Genomic DNA, 9,017 nt, shown 5'->3' on the forward strand with positions numbered 1-9,017 from the left:
ACTTCAATGATTTAATCAACACAGTTAGTTAATTTTGGGAGATTGGATTAAAGGAATTTAGTTGGATTAACTCGTTACTATTATCACCACTGCTGCTCAGAGTGAGTCCATACTTAACATTGGCAAGTGACACACTTTGACTGAAGTCGTATTTTTTCTATCTTATCGTTAAAGAATTTTAAAAAATCATCGCTGGTACAGTCAGGTGGTATATTAGATTCAGTTTCATTGACGTTTTTAGTTAATTTGGACACTGTCTCAAAAAGGAATCTGGGATTGTTTTAATTTTTCTCTATTAGGGACAAATAATATAAAGATTTAGCTTTTATAAGTGCATGTTTATACTCAGTTAGAGCATCTTTCCAAGCAATCTTATACACCTCCAGTGTAGTGTGACACCACTTGCGTTCTAATTTCCGTGCTGCTTGTTTAAGTGCGCATGTGTGGTCATTGTACCAAGGAGCAAGTTTTTTCTCCCTAATCAATTTAGTTTTGAGTGGGGCTACGTTATCTAAGGTTGTGCGCAGTACGGTCTCTAGGTTTTGAGTTGCATGATCTAGTTCTTTAGGTTCTGATGCTGATATATTTGGTAATTCTGGTAGGCAGTTTATGAACGCTGCTGCAGTTGCAGATGTAATAGTGCGCTTACATTTAAAACGATGTGGTTGCTGTATATTATTGGACAGGGACACTTCATAAATTAGTAGGGAGTGATCAGAAATTAAGTCATTCTGTGGTACAATTTCCAGGTTGTCTATGTTTATACCATAAGTAAGTATTAAATCTAAGGTATGTTTACAGCGGTGAGTGGGTCCTGTTACATTTTGGGTGATGCCTAAGGATTCTAAAATAGAATCAAACGCAATTTTGAGTGGATTACACTTATCCTCATAATGAATATTAAAATCACCAACAATTAAAGCTTTTTTAGTTGATAAGACTAATTTAGAAAGAAAATCGGCAAATTTGTTAAGAAATTCTGAGTAAGGACCAGGGGGTTGATAAACAGTAACCAGCTTAAACATACTAGTTTTATCAGATGAACATTTATTGGTTATGTCAGAGATAAGAACCTCAAACGAGTTTGTTGTGGGAGATGATTTTACAGTAAGACCTATGTCTTTGTCATAAATTGTGGCTATTCCTCCACCACGACCACTAAGACGTGGCATATGTTCATAACTGTAACCCAGAGGAGATGCTTCATTTAAACCTAGATACTCATCAGGTCTAGCCCAGGTCTCGGTTAAACAAAGTGCACTAAGACAAGTATCTGTAATTATTTCATTTACAATTACTGTTTTGCATGCAAGTGACCTGATATTTAGAAGTCCTAACTTTAGTTTAGCCCTACTATGGTTTTCATGATGCTCATTTAGATTAATTTTAATTAAGTTATTATGATATACTTTTTGATATTGTTTTGGCTTACACCTGCCACGGTAAACAGACACAGTCTCAATGGTTTGTGACCTTATCAAACACCCCACAGTGTTAACTCTACCTCACATTAAATATCCTCCTGAGCTGTAACATTGTGCCGGATGAGTAAACACTGTGGATATGGATTCACAATCAAGAAATGAATATCCTCGTCGTCAAGACAACCTTCTCAGTATTTAGAAAATTATGTAACGCAGCCTGGTCCATCTCTAGTGAATCAGCCTGAAGAGCATTCAACAATGGTTCAAACCCTATAGTTAGTGAATTATGCAAATGTATTAATGAAGTAAAAGGTAAAGAAGCTCGAGATCAAGCAATCCAAGTTAATGATCACCTATCTAGATTACCTCCTCCTACTAGTCGACTTGAATCGTCACCTCCATTTTCAATGATTCCAAGTCCTTTGCTTCCTACTCATAACTCCTCAGTTTCAAATACTGCTTTGTGTTGAATTGAATTGGCCGTAGTGGTCCGGTGGAATAGCCGCCCAGATCACCCGACCTCACACCACTCGACTTTTAACTCTGGGGCCATCTCAAACAAATTGTGTATGCTGAGAAAATCCGCAACAAACATCACCTTCAGCACCGCATCGTGGAGGCTTGTGACAGCATTTCTCCAGAGATTCTCATGTGGGTTCATAACGGTTGGATCCAGCGCCTTTAGCTCTGTGTTCAGCACCAGGGACAACACACGTCAAATAGCTGTGCATCACAGGGAACGTTCCTGGTTGTTGTTGCAAATTTCTGTGTTAATAACTTTTGAACCACACCAATTGTTGCGATGATGGCCAAGGTGACCCGTTCAATGGGTAAATTAAAGCTTAAATAATTAACATCTTAAGTCATCTGTCAGTTTGCCCTCACAAATAACTTTGAACATGGAGAGAGACCAGCTTTACCATTAATCATAAAATTAAGTAAAGCTCTTACCCTAACAATTTAATTCAGTCATCATCAGCATTTTATTTTAGGTGCTAGCTGCTCCAATTAGGGTTGTCAACTTTCAGAACTGGAAATAAGGGACACCCTGGGCTGACGGGCTGAAGGCAGGCGTAGGGTGGAGGGTGGGATGGCAGGCGTAGGGTGGAGGGTGGGATGGCAGGTGTTTACTTGAGCGGGAGCAGGGGAGGGGTGTTTAACATTTATTATTTTCATTCTTTATAATAATAAATCAGAACCATATTTTAGACAAAACAACATAAAGAACATCATGTAACATTTTCTCTCAATAGTGCAAACAACATTTTTACATAATCCATCTTCACACTGACATGCAGCCCCGGTTCTGGACTGCGTTGCTTCGGGGGCAGTGAGAAAAGTAAGTAAGTAAGTAAGTAAACCTTTATTTATATAGCACTTTTTTAAGACAATGCTACAAAGTGCTTCACAATCAATAAGATCAATAAGATATGATCTAATTAAAAAGAAATAAAACACATAAAATACATATAAAACAAGAAAAACAACCCAAATACATCCATGGGTGAACTAAAAACAGACATAAATTATCCAAACAGTGCAGCTTCCTCTAATAAACCATAAGACAGGAAACATCATTTAAAGTCCATTCTCAAAGGCTATGGTATAAAGATATGTCTTAAGCCTTTTTAAAAAAATCTCCTTTGACCCAGCAAGTCTAATATCCAAGGGCAGGGTATTCCACAACTTAGGAGCAAATGCGGAAAACGCACAGTCCCCCTTCCGTTTCCGCTTTGTCCTAGGGACAACTAAAAGCCCCTGACTGGAGGACCTCAGAGCCCTGGCGCCGGCATACGGAATTAAGAGATCAGAAATATATTCTGGTCCATCACCATGCACCGCCTGGAATGTTAAAACCAAAATTTTAAACTGAACTCTAAAAGCAACAGGCAACCAATGCAACGATGCCAATATGGGAGTAATATGCTCCCGTCTTATAGTCCTAGTGAGTACTCGGGCAGCTGCATTTTGGACCAATTGCAGCCGTGCCATTTCCCCTTGACTCAAACAAGTGAACAGAGCATTACAGTAATCAAGGCGTGACGATACAAAAGCATGAATAATCCGCTCTGTATCCTGGAAGGAGAGCATTTTTTTGACTTTAGCAATATTTCTCAATTGAAAATAACAAGCCTGTACCAGCTTGGTTATATGCCCTGAGAAATTCAGCTCAGAGTCAAAAATAACACAGAGATTTCTGGGATAAGGATTTGACTGTATAGCCAATGACCCAAGTCCGTTCCTTAAGTTGTTGGCAACATATTGGGGGCCCAGAACCAATACTTCAGTTTTTCCCTCATTCAATTTAAGGAAATTCCAGCTCATCCAATCCTTTATTGCATGAATACATTCAGTTAGACTCTTTAATCTACTGAAGTCATTCCTCTTTACAGAAAGATAAAGTTGTGTATCATCAGCATAAAAGTGGTATGAAATATTAAAACGACGTATCAAGTTTCCCAAAGGGAGCATATATAAAGAAAATAAAATGGGGCCAAGGATAAATCCCTGTGGAACCCCACACAGAAGATCAGCACATGAAGACAACCTATCTCCACTAGATACCCTAAATGTTCTATTGGATAAGTATGAGACAAACCAATCTAATGCAGATCCTGATATTCCCACCCACTGATGCAGCCTCTTCATTAAGATAGTATGATCAACCGTATCAAAGGCTGCACTAATATCCAACAGAACCAAAACAGACACCTCACCAGCATCAGCATTCATTAGAAGATCATTTAAAATTCTCACAAGTGCTGTCTCTGTGCTATGTTTCTGCCTAAAACCTGATTGAAATTTCTCAAATATACTGTTTTTTTCTAGTACTACTAACAGCTGGTTTGCCACCACTTTCTCCAGAATTTTCGAAAAGAAAGGTAACTTTGAGATTGGTCTGTAATTCTCACAATTTGTTGAGTCAAGACCAGGTTTTTTGAGTATAGGCTCCACCGTCACCAATTTTAAACAATCTGGCACACAGCCTGAACTAAGTGATAAATTCACTATTGATTGAAGATTACTGCCAACAAAATAAAAAACTTTCTTCACAAATGAAGCTGGGAGAATGTCATCAGGAGAGGTTGAGGGATGCAAACAGTGCACAACTTCCTCTAAGTCCTCTAAAGAAATGGGAGAAAACTGATTTAAAATTTCAACCCTTCCACTCGGAGGAACAACTTCATAATCTGTAGAGGGAGGTATTATTATATTACTTTTAAGATCTATGATTTTTTCAACAAAAAACTTTAAAAACAATTCAGGGTCAATCTCAGAAATGGTTGTGTTCCCCGCTACCCCATTTACTAGACTATCTATCCTAGAAAACAAAATCCTTGGGTTGTGTTTATTTGCAGTTATTAACTCCTTAAAATATTTGGTTCTAGCATTCCTCAGTTTATTGTTAAAGATAGACCATAAGTCCTTCAGAAATAAATAGTGAACTTGAAGCTGTGACTTTTTCCATTCCCGCTCTACCCTCCTGCATATCCTTTTTAAGTGCCTGATATCATCATTTATCCATGGGGTAGAGTTAACAAGAGGTTTTATCCTCAGACTAACTGGAGCAACCTTGTCTAAAATACTTAAACATACATTGTTAAAAGAGCTAGCCAGAGCATTAACATCAGTACAAATGAACACTTGTTCACTAAGTCCTGTAAACTCATTTAAAAACTGTGATATTGACTCATTATTAAATATTCGTGAGTGCACATAGCGTTTAGAAGCAGACATACTATTAATAAATAAGGGCATATTAAAAGTGATACACTTATGGTCAGACACAAATAGATCTGTCACAGATACAGAGTGGAGACCCAAGCCTAAAGTAAACACCAAATCCAGTGTGTGACCCCTATTGTGAGTTGGGCCAACCACATGCTGAACAAAATTAAAAGATTCCATAGTGTTCAAAAATTCTACGGCAGTTCCATCAGAGGCATCATCAATATGCATATTAAAATCACCAAGCAACAATACTTTATCATATTCCAAAACTAGTGAAGACAGAAAATCCGATAATTCTGACATGAAACCGCTTTGAGACTTGGAGGGGGGGCGGTAAATCACAGCACAAAATACTGGAATCTTTCCTAGCACTTTAAAAGACAACATTTCAAAAGTTGTAAAAACTCCTACAGATACACTCAAACATGTAAATGAGTCTTTATAAATGACCGCCAGGCCGCCACCCCGTCCTGACGTCCTCGGGGAATTTAAACAAGAATAATTCGGGGGACACAGTTCATTTAGGTGCCAGTTCTCACTAGGTTTAAGCCAGGTCTCTACTAAAAACAAAAAATCCATGCCATGAGAGGATATAAAGTCACGCATAACAAATGCCTTATCAGATAGTGATCTGACGTTAAACAGTGCCAGCTTAGAATTTGAGACATTACTCGTATCCAAGGGTGATAGGCAGGGAATTGCACGTAGATTTTTAAAATCCACTCCACCGCCCCTCATTACAGGTTTCCTGGAATGCACACAAGGATGTTGTCCTGGAAACACCGGCTGCAACCAAACGTAGCGCTCCTCCATTGAGCGTAGCCGTGGGAAATATCCGAGGCGTATGTCTGTGCCATCAGAAAGCCGCCAGTTATTAAATTCATAAGACCGATCTGAACGGCGATTGTACTGGTCCCGCAGCCGGACCAGGAGGCCACCTCTTTTTCCTCGTTTCCTCCGCCGCTGTTTACGTCCAGTTGAATGTATTGTCCAGTATTGGGAGCGACACACCTCCAAAGCCGCCGGTAGAAGCAGTAGAGGTAGGGGAAAGGGATATCCCGCACCTTTCTCTTTAAAAAAGCCCTCGAGCATCCGAGTACGAATACTAAATAACGTCCCACGGTCATAGGTAATAGACACAGCATGCACTTGACTGAACAGAGACACAAACAGTAATAAAAACATAACAACAGGTAGCACACCTGAGACGTCGCCAAACAACGGCGCCATCTTGTGGAGTTGCAGTCTGGGTTCATAAAAATGTTGCCACATGCCTATCATCTTATGACCTTTTGAGCAGCAGACATTTGCCAAAAAGCCAAGAGATATGACTGTTATTCAGTGCTACGCACCAACTGCTGACGAACAAGATGAAGAGACTAAACTGTTCTTCAGAATCAGAAGGTTGAACATGTACTTGCACTGGCTCCCAAGCAATACCTGCTTGTAGTCATTGGTTATTTCAGAATCAGAATCAGCTTTATTCGCCAAGTATGTTTACACACACAAGGAATTTGTTTCCGGCTGTTGTTAGCTCTCTACAATTTACAAACAATACAATATACAGACAAAACTATATGTAGACAATGTACAAATTTACATGTTCAGCAGAATTTGCATATGTACAGAAAATATAAAAATAGCATAAGATAAATAGTAAAGTAAGGTAAGATGCAGTTACAGTATTATACAGCATGTATAAAGTGCAGTGTGGCATGTAAACAACAGTAAACAGCAGTTCAGTTTTAGTTATTAATGAGTTTGATGGCATTTGGAAAAAAAACTGTTACAGTGTCTGTTTGATTTAGTGTGCAGAACTCTGTAGTGCCTGCCAGAGGGTAGGAGGTTAAAAAGTTTGTGTCCAGGGGTAATTTTTTCTGCCCGGTTTCTGATCCTTGTTTTGTATAAATCCTGGGGGGTGGGCAAAGGAGCACCAATGATTTTTGCCGCTCAATTCACCACTCTTTGCAATCTGCATCTGTCCTGTTTTGTGGCTGAACCGAACCACACTGTGATGGATGTGCACAGGACAGATTTAATGACTGCGGTTTAGAACTGTTTCAGCAGCTCCTGTGGCAGACCGTGTTTCCTCAGTTGACGCAGAAAGTATATCCTTTGCTGGGCCTTTTTGAGGATGGAGTTGGTGTTGGCCTCCCACTTTAGGTCATTGGAAATAGTAGTTCCCAAGAACCTGAAGGTCTCCACGGTAGACACAGTGCTGTTGAATATGGTGATGGTGAGCAGTGTCAAAGGTTTCCTTTTAAAATCCACTGTCATCTCTACAGTCTTTATTGTGTTCAGCTCTAGGTTGTTCCGAGTGCACCAGAGCACCAGCCGATCAATCTCCTGCCGATATGCAGACTCATCTCCATCCTGGATTAGTCCAATGATTGTAGTGTCGTCTGCAAACTTTAGAATTTCAACGCAATAGTCCAAGAAGATGCAGAAGAAAGTGAAGTCCTTGGAAAATTTGGGAATGTTGCGAGAAACAGTAGGGGTCAGGTACTGCTGTATTTCTGTGCTGAACATAAGTTGGTTATCACCAACACACTGTTCCTCTCATCAGGCACCAGTTCAAATCAAATGAAGAGACCAGACTGACTACATCCTAATCAGTCAGCAGTAGAAACAGTTTGCCAATAAAGCACACACATGCCTTAGTGCAGATTGTGATCACAATCTTGTGAGCCATTAAGGGCAAAATGGAAGGAAACCAAAGATGATGTGTCAAAGATGGAAAGACTACTTACAAAACATCCCAAGAAATGGGGTTTGTAGTTGGTCTGCCCACATTTCTATAATGTATGTCTGTTTTTGTGCTTGAGTACAATCCGCAAACTTTTGTCCACTGTTGCGGCCCACTTAATAACAATTTTGAGAAGAAATGCATTAAGGGCTGAGGGCTCATACAAGGGGTGCATTGGATACATACAAGCGGTATTTTTTAACTTTTTGAATGAATACTCTGGAATAAGAGTGGAATAAGATCTGATTAGATTTCAGAGTGAAGATTGGACTTAACTCAGGACTAAAGTTTTATTTTGCCAAATATACTAAGCCAATGGTGCAACAATTGCTATGTGATGTTATTATATAAAAAAGTTTTGCATGTTCTCCCAATGTCTGTGTGGAGATTCCTCAAATGTTAATAATATCTTTGTATTTAATTTAATACAATGCTTTCTGACTTATTAAGTTAAATGCATCCACTTAAAAATAAAAACAAATTGTCTTAAGTATTATATTCAGTTTTTGGTGGATCCTCCTTTAATACCCAATTATAAAAGCTTACCAATTTATCAGCTTACTGTGAAATGTTTTAAAATGGTGTAACTTTCCTGTTTGTTATTAGACATAGCAGTTACAGATTTATAGACTATTATATTATTATCACTATTATTATAGTCAACATTTTAAAATAAAATTCTGGGTCCTTTCAGTGTTGTTTGCATGTTCTCCCTGTGTCAATGGGCAATCCATCCTACGACGTCCCCCACTGTTATTTACAGCTAGGGCAGTGGTTCTCAAACTTTTTCTGTCATGCCCCCCTTAGTAAGATGAAAAATTTTCATGCCCCCCGTCCCAACAAAATGCTAACAAAAATAGGCCAAGTTTAACTTTGTTGAAATAACTTTAAAGATCATGAATGTTCCTTTCACCTTTATTTTAGTAATTTCTGTTGTAGGCTTGATACTGCCACTCTCAAATCATGCTCAATGTTGAGCTTAGCCCATTTCTTAGAGATAGGATGTGGCAAAGGGGAGCAGAATGCCCACAGCCCTCTTAGTGGATGTTCCCTCTCCACACCAAGCCAAAATTCACTCAGTGTCTGAGCTGTATCCATATCTACAGCTGCAGGGA

This window comes from Trichomycterus rosablanca, chromosome 23 (genome assembly GCF_030014385.1).
Source record: "Trichomycterus rosablanca isolate fTriRos1 chromosome 23, fTriRos1.hap1, whole genome shotgun sequence".
NCBI classification, from domain to species: Eukaryota; Metazoa; Chordata; class Actinopteri; order Siluriformes; family Trichomycteridae; genus Trichomycterus; species Trichomycterus rosablanca.